The 22,500-nt window shown below is 42.0% G+C and overlaps 1 pseudogene; it reads right to left on the reverse strand.

The window, feature by feature from the left end:
- Positions 1-5,969: 5,969 nt before the first annotated feature.
- LOC105925028 overlaps positions 5,970-22,500 on the reverse strand; it is a 16,735-nt pseudogene continuing 204 nt past the window's right edge.

Below are 22,500 nucleotides of genomic sequence, written 5' to 3' on the forward strand. Positions count from 1 at the left end.
ACCGCAGTCCACAGCAACTCAGCAAGGACCTCCATACCAGGTGTGTCGCTCAGGTGAACCTGAAATGCAGTTATAGAAAATATTTTATTATACACAGCAAGCCTAAGTCCAATGAAAGAAAGAAATCTAACTTACACCGTCCCTGCTCCACAACTCCAGGTGGCTCAGAGGGAAGTGCTCAATGACCGGCAGGTACCGAACACCTACACAGAAAAAGAACACACTGCCATTCTTAGTGTCAGCCAGGCAAACATTGTGGTATCCATAGATTAGATACACTTGGCAGGAAAAAAAAGTTTTTATTTTTGTTTTTTACTAATTTCTGGGTCAAATTCAGTATAGAAAGTTATGTTGTACTCCACCTCTACCAAAAAAGAAATAAATAAAATACGACAAAAGAAACAAAATTATACACATTTGGCAATAAAAAAAGTGTTTTTTGGGTCAAATTCAGTATTAAAGTTATGTTGTACAAAACCACCTGACCACTCAGCTCCTCCCAAAAATAAATAAAAAGTTAAAAAAAATTTCAGACACCAACAATGCCACTAAGTACCATATAATGGACATGACTAAAGTATTTGTATAAACATATTTTGTGTACATCACTTACTTCTCTTGGCCGCCACACGGCTGTACTCCTGTCGCAGGAGTGCCTGCACCCTCTCCTCAACGACGAGCCGTGGTGGGAAGTCCAAAACAACCACCTTTTAATTTCAATCAAAATGGAAGAATCAAATTAACATAACATATTTTCATATTTAATTGATCATGAATAAATGTAGTGGATAATAAACTTACATTAGCACAGAGGTTGCTTACGGTAAGCAACAAAGTGTCAAAGTCCCGTCCCGCCTCCTGGATGGTCCTGCTGGAACTCAAGTTGTTGCTTGGCGCCAGAAGACAGATGACGTCTGGGGTCCGAGGCAGAACCGCATCCATCACCTCACGCCGCAACTCATCTGCAGAGGCTCCGGGAGAGGACAGCACCCCTAAGGAGAAAGTACTCCCTGGCATGGTGACAAACCCATCTACAATAGCGCACAAATGGGAGTCGCCAACCAAAAGAGCAAACTGACATAGAAAAAGAATGTTTATTGGATTTTCATTCCACACCAAGATTAGTTTATGATACAGTTATCCGAGGTCAGTAGCTTCAGTAGGGAGGCCCAGACGTCTCTCTCCCCAGCCACTTGAGCCAGCTCCTCCAGGGGAATTGCAAGATGCTCCCAGGCCTCTTGGTCACAACCCAAGGCTCATGACCATAGATGAGGGCAGGAACATAGATGGACCTAAGTCGAGAGGTTTGCCTTTTGGCTCAGCTCTCTCTTCACCACAATGAAGTGGTACAGTGCCCACTTCACAGCAGACTCAGCATGAATCCGCCTGTCGATGTCACGCTCATCTTCCCCTCATTTGTGAACAAGACCCCAAATCAAAATAAAAAATGAATATACCTTTTTCTCTGGAGCCTCGGCCAGGAGCACAAACTTACGCCTACGCCTCATGACACGTGAATAGCCCCACTGCGTCACGCGATGGCGATACCCCGTCCCTCGACCTGTTTAGAGACACACAGATCAAGATCAAACCTTCAGGCCTTTGAGAATTAAACAAATTCTACGATTTTCTTTAAATACCAGAACCAATAGGGGTTGATGGCGCACGGGGCTCCTCCTGGCACACCTTGGCACACGTCTACGAAAGAAATGTTTTAAAATAGATGTTTAGATCAACTACAAAGTAAACTGGATTTGTTTTTTGCAAATAAATTAGCCTGGATTTTTCATGGACATACCTGGTCAGAGGGCATGAACTGCAGCAGTCGAGGCATCTAAAGAGACAAATGAATAACATGAGTAAAGCAAGGAATGAAATATTTGAACAATAAGTCACTGAAAACTATATTGATACCTTCTTCTCCGGAGACTGAGTTGGGGTCCAAGCTTGCAGAGTGGGTGGGGGTGTCCTGGGCTAAAAACACAGAAATGATTGCAATCATGCCTAAGGCCAAAACTGCCAACAGTTACTTAAATGATAACACAAGAAAAAAAAATGCAATGTATAATAAATATACCTTGGCAATGTCCGGCTCAGGGTCCATCCTCCTCCATCTCACCTTGGCAGCCGAGCGACGTCCCTTACGTGGCATGCTTTCAAATAAGAGCAAAAGAGAACTGGGGGGCGGGGGGAGGAATCTACATTTATAATACATTTGTTTTATGATAGTAAGATGGGCATAAATGAAGAGTTAATCAAACTAATCAGTGTGTGTATGTGTTTGAGTGTATGTATGAATGTTATTGTGTGAAAATAAATGTGTGGTCTAAATATGTAGATTAAGTTGGTGTCTTAAGAATTTTAGATCCAAATGGCCAAAAAGTGCTGAAATTGTCCTTTATTTAAGTTTGACAAATCAGACCAAGGTTTCACAAATCACAAACATGGATGTAATTATTCCGCTATGTGTTTATGATAATCTAATCCAGGTTTGAACTGTGTGTCGTAGTTTGACAGGAAAAAAAAAATGCTGAAAGTAGATAAAAATATGTGGCCTTTAACCATTTCCCGAAAGGAAAACTTCTTCTGGCACTTATATTAAAAGTCAAACAAAGAAATAACACACTTTTCTATAATAAAGTACAAAGTCCTTTAACCTTAACAAGCAGAGAGCATTGTAGAATCTTGACCCGTGAATACAGCATCAGGGGGTGAACATCTTGTACTACAGTGTTCCAGTTAGCTTGAAAAGAATTTATGCTGAACAGCCCCAAGATACTTATGTCACATAAAAACATGTAAAAAAAATAAAAATAAATAAAAATCCCCCTAATTCTTCAGACTCCTATGGTTTAAAAATCTTCCAGCTTCCCTAATATAAATGCAATCCTATTAGCTGCCAGCTAGCTATCACGGCATCATCACAGCTAAAACTTCTTCTTTATGAGGTTTTTACTGGCGGGTGACATCTAACTTAAGATGCATTATCCCCATCTACTGTGCTGGAGTGCGGACCAGAATGTCTCCCTTTAATCTAAATTCTTATGTACAATCCTGTTTCCTTCAAAAATGTAATAACTGTTTTATTTATTTTATGTTTAATTAATAACATTAAGTTTCAATGTCTCTATATCCTATTTCCTAATTTCTTGTTTTAGCTTCTCTCTACTTGCTGTATATTTTTCACAATGAATTGTTACATGCTCTACTGTTTCCATGTCCATACCACATTCACAACTACCTGTTGGATGTTTACCTATCATATGTAAAATTTTATTTATTCCAGTATGTCCCAGCCGCAATCTTGTCATTACTACTTGTTCTTTTCGATTTTCTCCTATTATTTCCATATTCCCTACTTTCTTTTGTATTTGAAATAGATGACATTTAGTTGTTTCCTCCCACATTTGTTGCCATTCAGATTTAATTTTGCTCTTTTTAATTGATTTTATTTCAGATTTACAATATGCTATTTCCATAAATCTGCTTTGTTTTAAAGACACCTTAGCTAGATAATCTGCCATATCATTCATTACCTTCTATATCTTTGAGCAGTTATCCACATAAACCTAATCTTTGTTTCAGTTTGTTTCATTCTAATTCTAAATAACACTTCATAAATTTCATAAAGTAACTCCATACGACTTTGAGATGAAACATTTAAAATAGACATTAAAGATGATAATGAATCTCAACACAGCTAAAACGAAATATCCCAATACAGTTCAACTTTCTCAAAGCACACATCAAAGAAACAACCCGACGCAATTTTAATTATATTTGACACAGATAAAACGAAATAAAATAAAACATTTCATGGAGAAAGCTCAAAAGAACTCGCTTACCTCAACTGGTAGACTTGAAAGAACCTGAATTAAGCAGCCGTTGACACGGTTTGAATGGTGTGTTAACCAATCAGAGAGAAACATCCGTCATGACGTGTAGTTCTGCTCACCAGTCAGTTCTTCAAAATCTCTACTAAATATGCAACACAACCTTTACACGAAACCAAACAAAGAAAAACTCGTAGACCCCCCCCCCCCCAAAAAAAAAAGAAAAGAAAGAAAAAAAAGGAAAGAGAAATGTTTTGTTAAACTAAAGTTCCGCGCACAAGCCATGACGTCATCAGTCATGGGCTACATATTAGCGATTAGCAAAACTGACCGGCAGGTTAAATGTGCTGAAAACACATCTTGTTGATGAAGCATTTCCACCGTTAGATCTCATGAAAAAAGACGGCTTAGGGTTTACTGCTAAATCAGGTGACGTTTCTATGGGGACCACAAATGATTACGATCAGCCAGATTCCAGAGTCGGCAGCTGCTTATGACGCAATGGCCGAGTCTACAGATAACCCTGAGTTTAAGATATGGATCTGTAGGTTTTAAAACGTCTGACATAGACCAAATTATTTAATGGAGTTTTTAAATATATAAAAAGGCAATAGTCTGTACATACGTGCATTGTAGACTTGAAATCATTTAGAGCGAGATTCTGTGCAATCCACACAGAAGAAAAAAGTAATACATCTGCTCCAATGGAGTCTGACATAAACTCATCCATGTGAATATCTTCTGAGTGAAAATGATTTATGTTCATGCATGTTTATGTTCCTTTTGCTTTTCCTACAATTTAGCATGTGTTTTCCATATATAATTAATGCATTTTTTTGCAATGCAGTACTGTGGATCACAGGTCTACAGCTCTGATTCTTTTGTCTTTAGTCCCAGAAAGGCACTTCTGACACAGTATTCCACATTTTAAGTCCATACCTGGTACATGTTTGTACGTAGGTGCTCTTGATCCACCAACTCCGTCTTAAGTCTTCTCCTTGGGAAGCTTTCCCCAAATTATTGAACAGATTCTTCTTGGCAATGCCTCACAAAGCAGCAGTTCTTTCCTGTTGCTGGTGCACTGTTTAACACTAAATGTTTTCCCTTTTACTCAAACTTTCTTTAACATGCCTGTACAGACAACAACCAGTTTCTTCAGAATGATCTTTTATGAAATATATACCTATGAAGGGGGTCCATGACTGTCCTCTGGACATCCATACAGTCAGCACTATTCTCCATAATTACATTTGACATTACAATGACATTTGCAAAAGAGGCTTAAAATATATCACTGTGTGTAATGATTCCCTGTCTGAGTTTCACTTAACTTTCTGAAATGACTGGGAAAAACTATGCATGATTCATATTTGAGATATACTTCTTGGGAGCAATGATATATCTCCAAAACTTTTGGGTCAACTTCGGTGCTCTACATTTATATGACCTGAAATTTTTTTCATTAAATATTTCCAATATATCAAGACATATTTTAAGTTCACCATAAAGAAAACTGTACAGCTAATGTTAGTGCAGTCACGTTAAACCATGTATTAGTCACCATTGTCATGTATACAAATAAACAGACATTAGTATATTGACGATGAACACATTTATTAACTAAAAAAACAGAACTTCAAACAGCCAATAATTGATAAAAGTACAAGTACAACATGCTCTCGGACAATGAGAGACCAAACAAAGTGAACTAAAATACATTTGAGGTCATGTGTAATGGGCATCTCCTGTAAGAAACAGATAAGGTGTGTCTTACAGGCGATGCCATTTACACGTCATTGTTTTCTGTGTCCTGTATGGGGGCAGCTGTTGTATCTTCTAAAACCAAATGGCCAATTTGAAATAAACAAAATACATAACCTTACACACAGTCCACAGTTGAAGCATTTTATCTACAATTTAGGGTTCAACTATTTGAGCTAGGCCTGTTTTAGGTTCCTATGCGCACATTATTTTAAATTTACATTAGACTAGGTAGGCTAAGACTGTTCAGTAACCAAGGTCAAATCCGTCTACTCTACCTCCACCCCAAGAAACCTCCTACTTGATCCTCCACTTTCCATTCCCATGGACAAACATCCATCACTTTCAAACCTTACAAATCCAAGAGTACCAGTAGGGGGCATCACAGGGCGGGCTGGGCCTCCACCAGAAAAACGCCACCTCGTAAGAAATGGTAAAAAACCGATGCAGCCCAGTCAAGGGTAATCCCGCTCTGGGCCAATCTGAGCGAGATGAAACCCCGTATTGAATCTAAAAATTATCCTTACCGAATAATTTATGGATCTGTGATACTCATCAGATCCTGGCTCTCTATATAACAAAGCCAAAAGATTGCAAGAACTGTAGATCTTGGTGTGTGTGCTCTAGCGTGTTCCTCCCAAACTTCTTCTTTTCTTGTTCCTCTGCTTGGACAAAACGATTTAGTTGGATGTAATGAGTGTTCAGTCCTCTGAAGGTGGTTGGCAGACACCAGGCCTTGTTTACTGTTGAGGAACAGAAACAAGGATGTAAGTAGTGTTCTTATCAAGACTCTCAATCTTGTGTCTTTTACCTTCTTCAATCACTTTCATATCCAGATATTCCAGCTCAAAATTATCGTGTTCTTAGCTTAACCTCCTGCACTGTAATTATTAGATCTTCCATAACTCCTATATTAAAAGGAGAAATCTTTAAAGTCTGTCGTTATCAGCAGCAGTTTCTCTGTTTTGTTAACCAAATTTCTCCCATGTCTGTCTCATCTTACAATGTCTGACAGTTGAAAGTTCTCTGTCCATGAAGTAATAAGATGATAAATCTATGTTGCACTGTTTGAATGTTCATCACAGTTCATTTAACACACTAAGTCACAACAAGTAATTGTATTAAACCTTTCAGAGACTTCTTGCAGAACCAGCCTTAAAATACTTGACCTTTTTCTAAAAACCCAAACATAAAAACCCTTTAGTTTGTAAAAGAAAGCTTTACTATATAAAAAAGATGGACAAGGAAAAAGGTGAGAAATGGCTTCAACATCCATCTTGGGGAGCACTGTCCTTGGCAGGTGATCTCTGTCAGGGCTAAATTCACGTTAAAAAAAAAAAAAAAATTCAAATGGCAACTTTTAATTTTGTGCAAAGTATACAGTACCACTATTTATAAAATCTGTGTGGGATGGGATGGAGAGGTCCAGCAGGTCTCCCTTTAACACAAAGTAATGCTTAGAATGGCTTACTCCATATACTGACACACAATGTTTAGCTGAGAAACTAATTTAAACATAACTCTTGGTCAACCATCCTCTGTGCTTGGAGGGATTGGGTACTGAACAACGTCTCGCACTAGCCTTGTAATAAAAGTCAAAATTGCAATGAAATATTTGTTAAACCATCTGTGGGACATGAAATTGAAATGATCATCCAGAAAATATACATAAATATAATGAATACCTTCTTCCCCCTTGGAGAAGATGTAGGTAGCGGAGTGACACAGCCAGAGGCAGGAACGATCAGGTCCACTTCTTTCAGCAACTTTGGGCTAAACCACACAGGATTCAATGGGATGGTCAATCTGAAATAACAAACAAAATACAAAAGCTTACTTAAGGCCTTTTATGTCCTTAATGACATTTGTGATTTTAACGGAATACAAAGATACCTTCTTGTCTACAGCGTGGGTTGGCAAGCCCAACTGAAGACTACAGCCAGTCACAGGGCAATCTGGTCTCTCCTTTAGTCCACGGCAAACTCAGTCCAGTGCAAATTCTAACAGAAACAATGATATACAAGAAAGCCTTTGAGATTTTAACACAAGCATCCTACAGATTTTAGCTACATACATTTGAAGTATATACCTACACAAAAGCTTTAAATGTTGAGACAGAACTCCTCCTGATAGACCTCAGCATCCAATATGACCTAAAAACACAATCGTGAGACTGTTGAAATGGCAGAATGAGAGTGTAATGGAAAAATTGTAATAAAATATTTGTTAGGTTTTGCCATGTGTAATTTGGATACCTTGTTGCAAATGGTGGGTTGCCTTCCAGGTCTACCAGCTTAATCTTCACGTTCACCAAGCACCAACCTATGCATTTCACCTTGCGCAACCTGCAAAAGAGACTAACACTTGGGGAAAAAAGAGACAGGGAGGAGAGGCTGAAGTATGCACAAGGGGGAAAACAGAGATGGGGAGAAGAGGCTGAAGCATGCACAGGGCGGAAAGTAGAGAAAGCAGATAGGAGGAGAAAAGTCTGCAGCAGAGATGAGGAAAAAGTCTGCAGCAGAGATAGGAGAAAAGTCTGCAGCAGAGATAGAGAAAAGTCTGCAGCAGAGATGAAGGGGAAAAGTTTGCAGGAGATAGGAGAGAAGTCTGCAGCAGAGATGAGGAGAAAAGTCTGCAGCAGAGATAGGAGAAAAGTCTGCAGCAGAGATGAGGAGAAAAGTCTGCAGCAGAGATGAGGAGAAAAGTCTGCAGCAGAGATAGGAGAAAAGTCTGCAGCAGAGATAGGAGAAGATTCTGCAGCAGACATAAGATGAGAAGACTCCGGAGATGAGAAATAAATACACATTCCCAGATAATAAACGGAGCGGAAAATGTCCATTCTGGAACACGGTGCTCTGCATAGCTCTGTACAAGTAGTGGCTCATCAACAACAACAACAACCACCAAAGGAAAGTCTAATGGGAGCACTGTTAAGAAAGAAACAAATTGTGCCATAAAACATATTGAGAGCAGTCATTGCTCAGCAGAAAGTTGCACAAGTGCAGGCTCATGGTTAGACTCAAACTATTAAGAGGGCCTTAACAGTCAACTGTGCTATGTGATTGGGGACTATTAAATCAAGAACAAAGCAACATAGTCCTGCCCAATCACATTTTCCACTTCACAAAGTCAAGGAGAGGCAGCAGCTGAGAAAGAAGACAAAATACAGTATACCGGGTTGTGGTAACTGTAATACGTCTGCAACACACCTGACTGGACACAATATTCTGGGCGAGATATGTAAATGTGATCAATCAGGGTGCGCTTTTCCGTTGTTGGATCCGAGATAAGCTGGGTGAACCCTTTGATTTCAAACAACTCCTTGATTGCTTTTCTTCCCGGAGAGAGAAGATCCTCATTGAAGTCTCCCAATACAACAACCGGCTGAATATCAAAAGAATTAAGACCATCTAAGAAGCTCTGAATGTTTTTCAGGAAGCTGGCAAGATCATAACTGGGTGGCCTGTAAACTGTGGCAACAAGGACGGATATCGGAGCGTCCAATCTAATCACATTGTACTCAAGATCTGTAACATTGTGAAAGTATCTCCGTTCCTCAGGTTGGAGAATGCTCCTGCAGTAAGTTGCTACTCCCCCCCTTCCTTGGTAGCAATGTCAGCTCTGCTAGAATAGGAGACATGTCTGTTGCGCGCAAACAAACAATAACCCTCCATATGCAAAGAAGCTGGACAAGAAGATCCAAACAAATGACTTTCCGTAAGACACAGAATATCGGCCAATCCCAGTTCATGATGGTGCTTCATGTCCTCATAGTGACACACAAGACCTTTGACATTGTGGTGGACGATTTTCAATGTAGTGTGCTGAGGACTTGATGGGAAATGCAGCAGGGGGCTGGTGTTCAAGAACGATGCTCGCCTCATCGTATCCATAGCTGCTGTGATACTTTCATCAGCGTAGATCTTCTTCTCATTAAAGTCGATGATTTTAAGCCCTTCCAAAGAAGTGGTACGGCTTAATGCCACATATGCCATGCCAGGTTCAAAGATACGTTTTAAAGAAACAACTGCTGACTGCATGGTCATCCCCTGTACTTTGTGTGCCGTACACCCAAAGGCCAATTTAAGTGGAAACTGCCGTCGCACCACTCCTTTTATGCTGCTTTGCTCCTCGAATCTCTCAACGTATACCAAGTCGTCCGGTTTACCACGCATCCTTTTGGTCCGTCCAGCCGTGGAATTGTCCAGTCTCAGTCCGATCAGTTTCACAGTTACCGTTCCGTCTATGGTGTCCGTAACGATGTCGGCTATCGTTCCAAAGGTTCCATTCACCAGGCCATCCTCTACATCCAGGTTCCTCGTTATCATAACTCTAATACCCAATCCAGCTTGTATGTGGTCGCGTAAATCTCGACTTTTGCCCCTAACGCAACTGCCCAAACTAACCATGTTTCCTGTTTTGGTTTCTCTCCTGTAGTCCTCTGCGTGAACGTCCACAATCGTGGTACCTAAAGAGGCAACCACCGCAGCGTTGTGTGCGTCCACCTGTTTGTTGGTTGCAAATATGTGCAACACATCCAAGGGACAATCCTTGGGATCTGCAACACACCGCGTCAGCAAAGCTCTGTCCTCTTCACTGAGATCATCAGCTTTCCTTTTGACGCGAAGCCGGTTAAGCAGCTCAGCAAAGACTTTGTAATCCTTCTGCCGCATGATTTCGGTTAGACTTACTAGGCAGAAATTCTCATTCCAGAGATCAAGTACACCATCCTCCATGACACAAAGAGGTCTTGAAGCTCCCAAGGGGGGCAGTTGGTGAAAGTCTCCCACCGCAAGAACACAGACCCCACCAAACGGCCTTGTGTTCCCTTTGATCTGCTGAAATCTCCAGTGAACATATGCCAATAGTTCTTTAGAAACCATGGAGATTTCATCAATAATCAAGATCTCCACATTGGAAAGAACTGCTCTGACCTCATCCAGGGCATTTCCAAGTTCCTTATAAGGTGGCTTCAAGCTTTTGGGGAGCTTCAAGATGGAATGCAAAGTCTTGCCTGAAATGTTGTATGCCGCAGTCCCAGTGAACGGGTGAGGAGCACAGTGGGCTGAGACATGTCACCGACATCCCGCAATCTAGGAAGCTGATGCAAAAGCTTAGTTGCCTCCTGGTAAACGCATTTGATGACATGCGATTTACCACACCCGGCTCCTCCCGTCAAGAAGTAAAAGAAGGGTTCTGGGTTCTGACCCCAGACACGCTGCAGGCACCAATGACGAACGGCATAGAATATAGATGACTGAGTCTGGTTTAAACTGCGGAACATTTGTCGTACAAAGTCAGGGCTCAGTTTAGGTACTTCAATCGCCGGCAGGGTTACATCCATTTGGTATTCGGGAACCGGGTCCTGCTCTTCGTCTTGTTCCACCACTGGCCGCTGCGCAACACATTCCAAACGCTCGACTTCAACCTCGGGCGCAAAAGTGTTCCAAGCATTCCGAACTGGTCCTTGCTTTTTCATTTTCTCCATGATCTTGTCGATTTTTTTCCCTTGTCCTTCATACCTCTTCCGATTAAAGTCTACCCATTGTTTGACACTCCACCTACGGTGACGTCCATTGTTGTAGAAGGCTTCATAAGATGGGTGTTCCTGACTTTTGAGATCCTCGTCGCTCCTGTGTGGCAAGTACAACTTCAGGAGCCGCCTGTAAAATTTTTCCGGCTGTTTCTTTTCGGAGAAACGAGTGAATCTAATGACGGCTGGCTTCCCCACTGTTCTCTTCTGGATGTATCCGGCTTCGTTTAAGAGGGGGATTGCATTGGGTCCTTCAATTTGCCTACCATACAGGACCCTGTATTCAGAGACAAATACAGCCAAACACATGTCTTCAAATTCCACATTTTGAGGTCTGTTGACGTATTTGTCTGGCAATCCTTTCATCCAGATATCCTCCTCATCTGGGCCCATGTTCATGAGTCTGCTCATTGGAAGACTCATTTTCACAGCGTCTTCACCCGTTTGAATGAAAATGACACTACGTGACGACTTCTTAAGAGGTAGACTGCAGGTGCGTGCTACAGACTCCTGAGCACTGACCTCTCGTTGTTTTGAATAAGCCTGCATGATCTTCTTCATCTCATCCTGCTGGTTGACATTGGACTTCTTCAGATCCTCAACGACAGACTTGAGGTACTGTGCCATTTCATGCTCTGGCTTGGCTATGTAGGACATCATGTACTCGATGCAGCTGTACTCATCAAGCACATACTGAATGTCCATGTTGGCATTCCACGCACGGAGGAGAACTGGGTTGTAACCGTTTACCCAAGCGTCCCTGGGGTTCCGCTTCATCATTACCACCATCCCAGAAGTGAGAGCGTCAACATAGTACCTGTATTCCTGTCTGGTCATGTTACAAGCCTGGAGTAGCGCCGACAAATCCTTGAAAGATGATTTTTCGTCCATAAGTAAATCCCTTACAGGCTTCAGCTTCTTCTTAGCCACCGTTTGTAGTGTAGAGATGATTCTGGATCTGGATTTTTTGGACTTCTTCCGACCTTTCTTTTCCTTCACTTGCTCTGCTTTTTTCTCGTCATCTTCCAAATCCAAATCGAACTGAGGGACATTGATGGTGGTTCTTTCCATCGGTAGTTTGGGGAATCCAAATCGGCATTCGACGTTTCCTTTCTTGCACGATTTCGAATGCTTTCTGCTGTGCATCTGAACCTCTTTGACAATTTTATGGAGCTCGGGGTCTGCGGTTTCATCGGGCAGTTGACAGCATATGTAGCGGTCGATGAAATTTATGACTCCATCGCAACATGCCGGGTCTTCCATCTCGGGTGCATCCTTAATCCAAATCACCGCATGTATATGAGGTGAACCCCTTGCCTGAAACTCTACACGATAAAAGTAATCCTCAACAGGTCCAAGAGGCTGTGCCGGGGAAAGAATGAGGTCTGTGAAAAGCGCGTCCACTCTCTTCTCAAACATGCGCATGACAGTGACTGGATTGCTTCTAAGAATATCGCACTTTGCATTCCAGTCAAGATCTGAAAACTCTACCTGTTCTCCATGCTGAGCTTTGATAGCCTCAATGAACTCTGGCCATCTCATTTCAGCCGCGGAGAAGGTCACAAAGAAGGTAGGTTTTCCAAGCTGCCGAACCATGGCGTGCAAATCACGGAGGCCTTTTTCCCAATAAGCCGGAGTGCCTCGTAACGGTTGCATGAAACGAGTGGCCTCTTTATTCTGGATCAGCGTTTCCACCTCTTCTTTATCCTGGAGCATTTTACTGGAAATGTTCCGTCCATCTTTGGTCGTCGGTTTCCCTTTCCGTGTTTGGATAGACATGCTGTTGTTGGCCATGTGGGTCTCAGTGACAAACTGAGCAAAGAAAAGATAGCTCTGGTCTGCCGCAAACCTAGTGTATACCGAGAAAAGACGTACATTGAAATACATACTCGGAGACAGCTTGACTCGCCTGGCTTCATCCAAGGTGTTTCTTCCAGTGGGGAATTGGACAGGGTAAGCCATGGATTCAAGCCTGGGAACACTGAAGAAGGAAACAGGTTTGTTTCCTTGGGCAGGAGCGATGCTGAAAATACCATCTCCATAAGAAAGGACTTCCTGTGCCAGGTCGGGGGGCTGCATACAGGTGTCCAAGACTAAACCAGGCCGAAGAGCCTGATGCTCTTCCCCTATGTGCTCAGGTTGATGTTCCGTTGCCGCATCTGAATCATGGTCAGATTCAGGTATAGACTCCTCGGTTGGCTCATCCTCTTGAAAATCAAAGGCAGCACTTTCGTTTACAGTAACATCCCTGTAATCGGGATGGGTCCGTTTAAGTGTGGCCAGACCAGCCAGCACATTCTTCATGTTGACGGTGTAGAAGTACTGATGCCCTTTGAATTTGATTTTTCTCTTCAGCTTGACCTGTAAGAGCTGGGCTTCTGTGTTGGGCCGTGGGAGACTGTTGACAGTTGTTTCCATCTCAGAAGGAACACATACAACAGCTCCATGTACTGCTTTTTGCTGTCCTTTTGGCAAAGAAACGATCTTTGCAAATGGGATGATTTTGGATATTAGCTGCCTTTCCAGCACATTCAGCTCAGCAAGCTCCCGGGGAATGGGTGAGAGATGCACAAACCAAGATAAAGATGGCCAGAAAGATGACACAGAAAGAGGCTACGTCAGAATTACAGGAGGATTCATCCCAGATCTCAGCAGGACAAAGAGAGGACCAAGAAAATCCATCATCACGAACACCGGTCCGGACTACACCCGCCTCGCCTTCCTCTCCACAAAGCCCAGAGGTTCCTTTTCTGGAATTTTCTCCCAACATGAACAAAGTATTTAAGATTGGCCTACAGATGACATCCTCTCCATATAGCCACAGCTCTGTGACTAAACCAGCACCTTCCAAAGGCCGCAGAGCCCCAGATCCTCCTCTACGTATCACGGAACATGCCTGTCCTCAAGACCTTCAGATTACTTCGCGGTGATACACAGCGGGCCCTCGCTGCACATTTATCAGACAAGACAGTTTCGAGAATCAGCTTGGGTCTTTTCCCGGGAATTACGGAATATCTGTGATGATTCGTGGCAGAAAAAAGAAAAACAAAAGGATAAACAGGAACAAATACTTGAAAGTCATTAACTGTCAGATGCAACCTGCCACAGAGACATCATCAACCACCAAATCATATAAACTAGGTTTATTAAACATTAGATCTCTGTCAGGAAAATCCCTTTTAATTAATGACTTTATTATTGACAGCAATCTTGATGTTATGTTTTTAACAGAAACATGGTTACATGAATCTAATGAAGCAGCCATTCTGCTGGAGTCGACACCTCCAAACTACAATTTCCTTTGTGAGAGCAGACAGCAAAGGAAAGGTGGAGGAGTGGCAACATTGTTTAATGATTCACTAAAGTGTAAAAAGGTGTTTTTGGGAAAATTTGACTCTTTTGAACATTTGGCTCTCAAGGTAAAGAGCCCGGTACGAACTATGTTTCTGAATGTTTACAGGCCTCCTAAGTCCACATCAAACTTTTTTAAGGATTTTAGTGACCTCTTGTCTGTGATATGTGTTGATTATGACTGTTTAATTATTGTGGGAGACTTCAACTTTCACGTTGACAACCCTGAAGACAGAAGTGCAAAAGAACTGTGTGACACACTTAGAAACTTTGGTTTAACTCAGAATGTTAAACAGCCAACACACAAGCAGGGGCATATTTTAGACTTAATCATCACTAAAGGTCTAAAGATTTCACAGGTCAATGTAACTGATGTTGCCTTATCCGATCACTTCTCCGTTACCTTTGAATGTATCATTACCAGTGACTCATTTAGCCAAAGGGACATCGTAAGAAAACGCACCTTTAAGGACAATGCCACTGAAACTTTTATTCAAGCTTACTCTGCTACTTCAACCTTGGGCTGCAACTCAGTAGATGAGCTAGTAGATAACTTTCATTCTAAAGTCTCAGACATCATTAACTGCATTGCTCCAGTTAAAGTGAAAGTTGTTTCCGGGAAGAAAAAATCTCCTTGGAGAAATGCTCCAGCAGTTAGAAGTGAAAAAAGGGAATGTCGAAAAGCTGAACGCAGGTGGAGAAAGAATAGACTCCTGGTTCACTATGACATCTATAAAGAGAGACTTAACAGATATAACTTACAATTGAAAAATGCAAGAGAATCTTTCTTCTCTGAGATCATTAAGAAAAACATTAATAATGCTCGTGTCTTATTTTCCACAGTCGACAGGTTAACAAATCCTCCTGTGTCCGTGGCTTCAGAACTCCACTCCACCAGGGCCTGCAATGAATTTGCAAACTTCTTTACTGAAAAAATCCAAAAGATTAGAGGATCTGTTTGTACATCCATACTACGTTCAGTACCAACGTTGTCTCCTACCAGAATTGATTTTGACCAAATGTCCCAATTCAGCCAAATAAACTCCAAAAGCTTAGAGCAGATAATTCAGCAGTTAAGTTCCTCCTCAAGCTGCCTTGATGTTCTCCCCGCAGCTTTCTTTAAAAAAGTTTTACCTGTCATAGCGTCTGATTTGACTCAGATAATAAACACGTCCCTTCTGTCAGGTGTTTTCCCCCAGTCCCTAAAAACAGCAATTATCAAACCACTGTTAAAAAAGAACAATTTAGACAAACTTCTACTCCAGAACTACAGGCCCATCTCAAACCTCCCCTTTATCAGTAAGATCATTGAAAAAGTTGTATTTCAACAATTAAACACCTTCTTAACTACGACCAACCGCTTTGATGGTTTCCAGTCAGGTTTCCGTGCTCACCACAGTACAGAGACCGCCCTTATCAAGGTTTTTAATGACATCCATATAAATACAGACTGTGGAAGAACCACCGTGCTGGTTCTATTGGACCTCAGTGCAGCATTTGATACTGTTGATCACTCCATCCTGTTAGAACGCCTGGAGAACTGGGTCGGCCTTTCTGGTACAGCTTTCAACTGGTTTAAATCCTACTTAAAGGACAGGGACTTTGTTGTATCAGTAGGTAACTTTACATCAGAGATGACAAAAATCACATGTGGGGTTCCCCAAGGGTCCATCCTGGGTCCCCTCCTATTCAATATCTACATGCTCCCTCTAGCTCAGATAATAAAAAACAACAACATCAGCTACCATAACTATGCAGATGACACACAGCTCTACATCACCATGTCACCAGGTGACTATGAACCAATTCAGGAACTGAGTAAATGCCTAGAAGAAATCAATGCATGGATGTGCCAAAATTTTCTCCAATTGAATAAAAACAAAACTGAAGTAATAATATTTGGACCAATAGAGGAAAGATCAAAAGTTAGCACACAGCTTCAGTCGCTTCAGCTAAAAACCACCAATCAGGCCCGAAATCTGGGAGTAGTGATGGACTCAGACATGAACCTCCAAAAGCATCTAAAGACAATTACAAGGTCAGCTTTCTATCACCTGAGGAACATTTCTAGGATTAAAGGACTGATGTCTCAGCAGGATCTGGAAAAACTAATCCATGCGTTTATATTTAGTAGAATTGATTACTGCAACGGTGTTTTCACAGGACTTCCTAAAAAGTGGGTCAGACAGCTGCAGCTGATCCAGAATGCTGCTGCCCGCGTCCTCACTAAGACTAAGAAAGTAGAGCACATAACCCCAGTTCTAAGGTCCTTACACTGGCTCCCTGTATCTCAGAGAATAGACTTTAAAATACTTCTGTTAGTCTATAAATCCTTAAATGGCTTAGCACCTAAATACATCACAGACTTGTTATCAGTGTATCAACCCTCCAGACCACTCAGGTCTTCTGGCTCCAGTCTACTCCACATACCTAGAACCAGAACTAAACATGGAGAAGCAGCATTTAGTTCCTATGCTCCGCTTATCTGGAACAAACTTCCAGAAAACTGTAAAAGCGTGGAAAGCCTGAGTTCTTTTAAATCAAGATTAAAAACACATCTGTTTAAAACTGCCTTTGACTGTTCTAGTTAAACAGTTTTACTGTTTTTAATGTTCTTTTTTGTTACTACATTCTATCCCTACTTGCTTTTATTCTATTTTCTATCTACATTTTATTATTTTGGTATATCTTAATCATGTAAAGCACTTTGTATTGTCTTGTACTGAATTGTGCTATATAAATAAATTTGCCTTGCCTTGCCTTGCCTTGCCTTGCAAGCCATTTGCAGCAGCGATTGGTGGCATCCCTCCTCTAAATAGGTGATTGTCACATGTGAAGCAGATCCATTCCTGCATCCTCTCCTCAGGTGCAGAACATGGGGCAGAGCATGCAGATCCACAGACGTGTACATAAGTACCCGTTAAGCACTCAGCCACCACTCTCGTGTTTTTTTTATACTTACGCCTGTTACAATGCTTCACTTGACCTGGGAAGAGAGCTCTATGGCACTCCGTGCAGACGTATGTGGGTCCATGGCGAATTTTGTCCTGGAATTTCTTTATTGCTGCGTTCATTTCTGGGCTGATCTGAGGCTGTGGAGCTTCCTGGTGGTGGCCAAAGTTCCTTCTATATTTTCTTCGGATTCGCAGAGCACACCGCAATGTCCAATCTTTGGAAAGCGCTTCCTTTGACAGCCTTAGTTTCTTGTTGATGGCACAGTTGTAGCCGGAACGCTAACTTGGTGTGATACTTTTCCCTCATATAGTTACTCATACATGCATGCACACTGATGGTTACGTGAAAAATTACCATATTTCCTGTCCGCCTGGGAATGTGTAGCCCTCACAGACCGGACTGGTGACCCGCAAATGGCAGGTTCCAACGCACAGTCCTGTGTGAACATCAGAAAAAGGGTGCAAATTAATTTTTGGTCAATAACATTTAGGTACTGAAAATGTACAAATATCTTTTCCTACATATGATCAGAAATGTTGTAGGAGCCAGGCAGGGTTGAAACATTTGTGTTTATTAGAAGGGAGTGTGCATGCAATGTAACTGGCTGCTCCCCTCTAGAGGGAAGGCAGAGGACATAGCTGGAGCACCTACCTCGGTCATGGGGACTTCTCTCCTTGGCTGGTGATGGACGGGCCTGGTCTTCTCAGGCAGCGTTCCCTCGGCCTAAAACATGTCAGAAACATCCATCAACATTTAACATTCAACTTAAATTTTGAAGATTTTAACATTGACATAGAACTAATAATGTACTATCTGCATGAAGTAAAACACACACATATATATATATATATATATATATATATATATATATATATAAACAAAAAACATTCAGTACAACTGTAACCATAGAAAAAAAAAGATTTTTGCAATCATATATAAAAAGTAAGAAAGAGGGTCACACTTGCTGCTCCTCTAGTGTGTCTTTTAGAACAAATGATATGGTTGCTACATAAACCCTGGTGGTAGGCGGAGAGAAAAAAAAAATCAGAAACACACCTTCTTCCCCTTCGGACCACAAATGGGTTCCAGGAAGTCACAGCCAGACGAGGGGACGATCTGATCCATCTCCTCCAGCAACGCCGGGCTGAACCACACAGGATTTGGAGGAATGGAAGAGTCCAGCAGGTCTCCCTTTTGAACAAAAGTATGCTTAAAATACATTCATACGTACATTAAGTGCAGACAGGGATTTAGTGAAAGATTAGCCAGTACTGACCTGTTGGTCAACCATCCTCCTGCTGGAGTGTGGACGGACGTCATCACCCTGGACCTGCTGCTTCATGGATGTTTGAAACCACAAATCACTCAGAGGCACAAATGTGCTAAAGCATCCATCCAGCCATCCATCCATCCATCCATCCATCCATCCATCCATCCATTTTCCAAACCGCTTTATCCCTCATGGGGTCGCGGGGGTTGCTGGTGCCTATCTCCAGCGTTCACTGGGCGAGAGGCGGGGTGTGCTAAAGCATATAAAAGCTAAAAAGGAAAATTAGGTCAAATAAATAAGTCATTACCTTCTGGCCACCTTCCACGAGTGTCCATTCGAAGGGGTTGGAAGGACGTGGAGACGCCACCTCGCCAACCACCACCAGCCTAGTAGGGGGGGGAACGTCTAACCGGAGGAGGGGAAGCCGTCACAGGAGCTGGAGATTTCGGTTCACTTGCTTCCAGCTGCGTGTAGGTGGCAACCCACAGCAGCTGGGCAAGAACCTCCATCCCAGGACTGTCGCTCAGGTGAACCTGCCACAGACGATTAAACATAAGCACATGAAAACATTTACAGTAAGCATTCATTAGCATTTTTAAAGTGATATGTTTAACATACGCCATCCTTGCTCCACAGCTCCAGACGACTCAGAGGGAAGTACTCATCAACAGAAAGGTACCGAACACCTCAGAGAGAAAAAAAACAAAACAAAGTTGTCATTTTTTAATTCCTGTCAGTCCAACATCACATAACATAACTGTAATGTGTAGATAACGTCAAAACATAGGAGGCATGAAAAGCAGTATTTGAAACAGAAGATTTTGGTTGCACCATTATGACAACTTTAAATAATGACCGTAATAAACAGAGGTGGATAAATGTTGCTTTAGAAATTTAAATCTTTGTCCGGTTTTCCTTCATCCCGTTAACTTGAGCAACTGATTTTAAACCAGTGGTCTCCATCTGAAATCCTTGGGGGCTGTTGTCGTGCAGTTTTCAGATGTGTCTGTTGTCCTACACATGTATTAATTCATTTGTACATTATTAACATGCACATACAATGGTGTCTGTGACTTTCTCCTGCATTGTTTACATTTCAATTGTTTTTATACTGTATTTTAAATCTATTGTTTACTTTTAAATCTCTGCTGCACCTAAAACTGTAATTTAACTTTTATTGCGATTTATAAGCTGTATGCAACGAAATTTCGTTCTGTACGCACTCTGTGCATACAAAATGACAAATAAAGTTGTCTAAGTCTAATGCAGTCCAGCTCTGCTAATGAGCTCCCATTAAAGTGAGGTGTGTTGATGGAAAGATGCTTGTAAACGTTGCAGGACACCGGCCCTGGAGGACTGCAGTTAGAGACCACTGTTTAAACATTAGTCCCTCTCTGTTTCATGGAGCAGGACATGCTTAGAAGTAATCTCTGCACAGACATTTTACTTTCTGAACCAGGATTTCCCACCTCTTACCATTACCAAATGCTATCAGTCATCAGCATAACAACATCCACAGTAGTGTCAGTGTAAAGAAAAGCTCAGCAAAACACTTACTTCTCCGAGCAGCCACCCGGTGGTATGCCTGCCGCAGCAGAAGCTGCAGGCTTTCCTCCACAACAAGACGTGGAGGAAAGTCCACAACAACCACCTGCATTTTGAATCCAGAGACAGAATAGGATGAAATAGATTAACACAACTTCACATAAATGGCATTTAATGCACATTTAGTTGACAATATCTAAATGAAGTCTTAATTAAACGTACGTTAGGCCAGCGGCTGCAGATGGTGGCCAGCAAGTCGTCAAAGTCCACAGCTGCCTCCTCTGGTGTCCTGCTGGCGGTCAAGTTGTTGCTGGGTGCTAACAGACAGACTACCTCGGGAGTCTGGGGTAGAACTGCCTTCTGCACCTCACGCCTCAACTGAGCCGCAGAGGCCCCGGGGGTTGCAAGGAACCCAAAGGAGAACTTGCCCTCTGGCATGGTGACAAAGCCATCTACGATAGCACGTAAATGGGAGTCACCAACCAACAGAGCAAACTAAAAAAGAACAAAAAAAAAGGGGGTTAATCATGGTGTTCTTAAATTGATGTTGTGATGTTTGTGGATAAAGTAGAATGGAAAACTACCTTCTTCTCCGGAGCCTCGGCTGGGAGGACCAACTTGTGACTGAGCCCAGTCACATCGGAGCGTGGCCACTGCTTCACCCGATGACGATGCCCCGTCCCCCGGCCTGTTTAGAGAAGCACAGACAACAGGAAGAAACTTAGATGCTTTGGCAAAGTAAAAAGCACAAATGTAGGGATTTTTAACTACATACCTGACCGAAGAAAGGTCAGTGGCTCACGGGGCTCCTCCTGGCACACCGTGGCACTCGACGACGCCTAGGTTTTGAAACAAAAACTTTCGTTTAACTACTATCAAAAACAGCATTAATGTTGGAAATAAATTAAATTCAGTTGGCATGTACTTGCCTCGTCAGGAGACTCCAGCAGCCTGGACATCTAACAGCAAAAATAAGTCAAATGAGAAAAGAACATAAATGATGGACAAGTAAGTTGCTGAAAAGGAAAAATCATAGCTGTACCTTTATCAGCGGGGACTTCCTGGGGGACCAAACCCGCGAGGTGGCGGGTGGCGTCCCGGGCTAAAAAACATCACAACACTCATAAGTGCAAATTTTGCAAAAGGTTACTTTAAGTAATACATAAAAGACAAACGTTATTTTTGTATTCTACTATCATCTAGATCTTACCTTGGTGCGATCCGATGAGGTGGACTGCAGATCCTCCTGGTCCAGACGTCTCCATCTCCTCTTAGCCCCCTCCGAGCGGCGACCCCTCCGTGGCATCCTGGGAAGCTTTCAGAAAGACTAAGACTTGGGAGGAAACTGTAATGTTCTGTTTTGGTTTTTGATTATGTTGCCTCTCTCATGCCTTTGGGTTCATTTCCTTTGTAGTTTCTGTCTTATTTTAGGGTTTAGTCTGTAGTGCCTTAAGTAATCCGGTCCTTGTATTAGTTCTTATTCTGTGTTTAGAGTTTTCTCTTGTTCTTAGTTTTATCACCTGTCAGTTTCATTATTGTTTCCACCTGTCTGTCGTTGATTAGCCCCTCCTTGTTTACCTGTCTGCACGCCTATTTATTCCTGCCTTGGTTCTCTGCACTCTGCGAGAACGTCTTTATTCTTTCCTCACGTTGAAGTGACCGGTAAGAGCTTTCCAAGTCTCTGTTATATTTTTGATGCCCTGTCTGTTTTTGCCCGACCTGTTTTTCTGTTTTTGGAGTCCTGCACCTGTTAACCCCAGATTGTGTTTTTGTTCTTCCCCAAAGTCTGTTATTAAACCTTTTTCTTTGAGCGCAGCTCCGAGTCTGGCTGAATAACGGGTTCACTCTAAACAAATCATTACAGAAACTTATGTTATCCAAAAAGCAGACAGAAAAATATGCCTTAAATATGTATTGTAAAACAGTTGTATTTGTAAGGATGCTAGTAATTTGTGCTGTGTATATGTGTCAGTAAGTGTGTCTGTGTGCGTGTGTGTGTGGTTTTGTGTTGTAATTGAATATGCAAATCAGGGATGCGGTTTGTCAATGAATTTATTCAGATGTAAGGTGCCTTTAATGTGTTGATACAGAATAATAATGTCTGTGGTGTAATTTGTAACAGCGCTGGTAGCACAAGAAAATTTCCAAACTGCAGAAGTCTCGCACAAATGGAAAGCTGTAATGAGAAGCAAGGAAAACTGGAATTAATGTTACTGAAAGAATTAATCAGTTAAAGAAAACAGAGATAAAAG

This window comes from Fundulus heteroclitus, unplaced genomic scaffold (assembly GCF_011125445.2).
Source record: "Fundulus heteroclitus isolate FHET01 unplaced genomic scaffold, MU-UCD_Fhet_4.1 scaffold_809, whole genome shotgun sequence".
Taxonomy (NCBI): Eukaryota; Metazoa; Chordata; class Actinopteri; order Cyprinodontiformes; family Fundulidae; genus Fundulus; species Fundulus heteroclitus.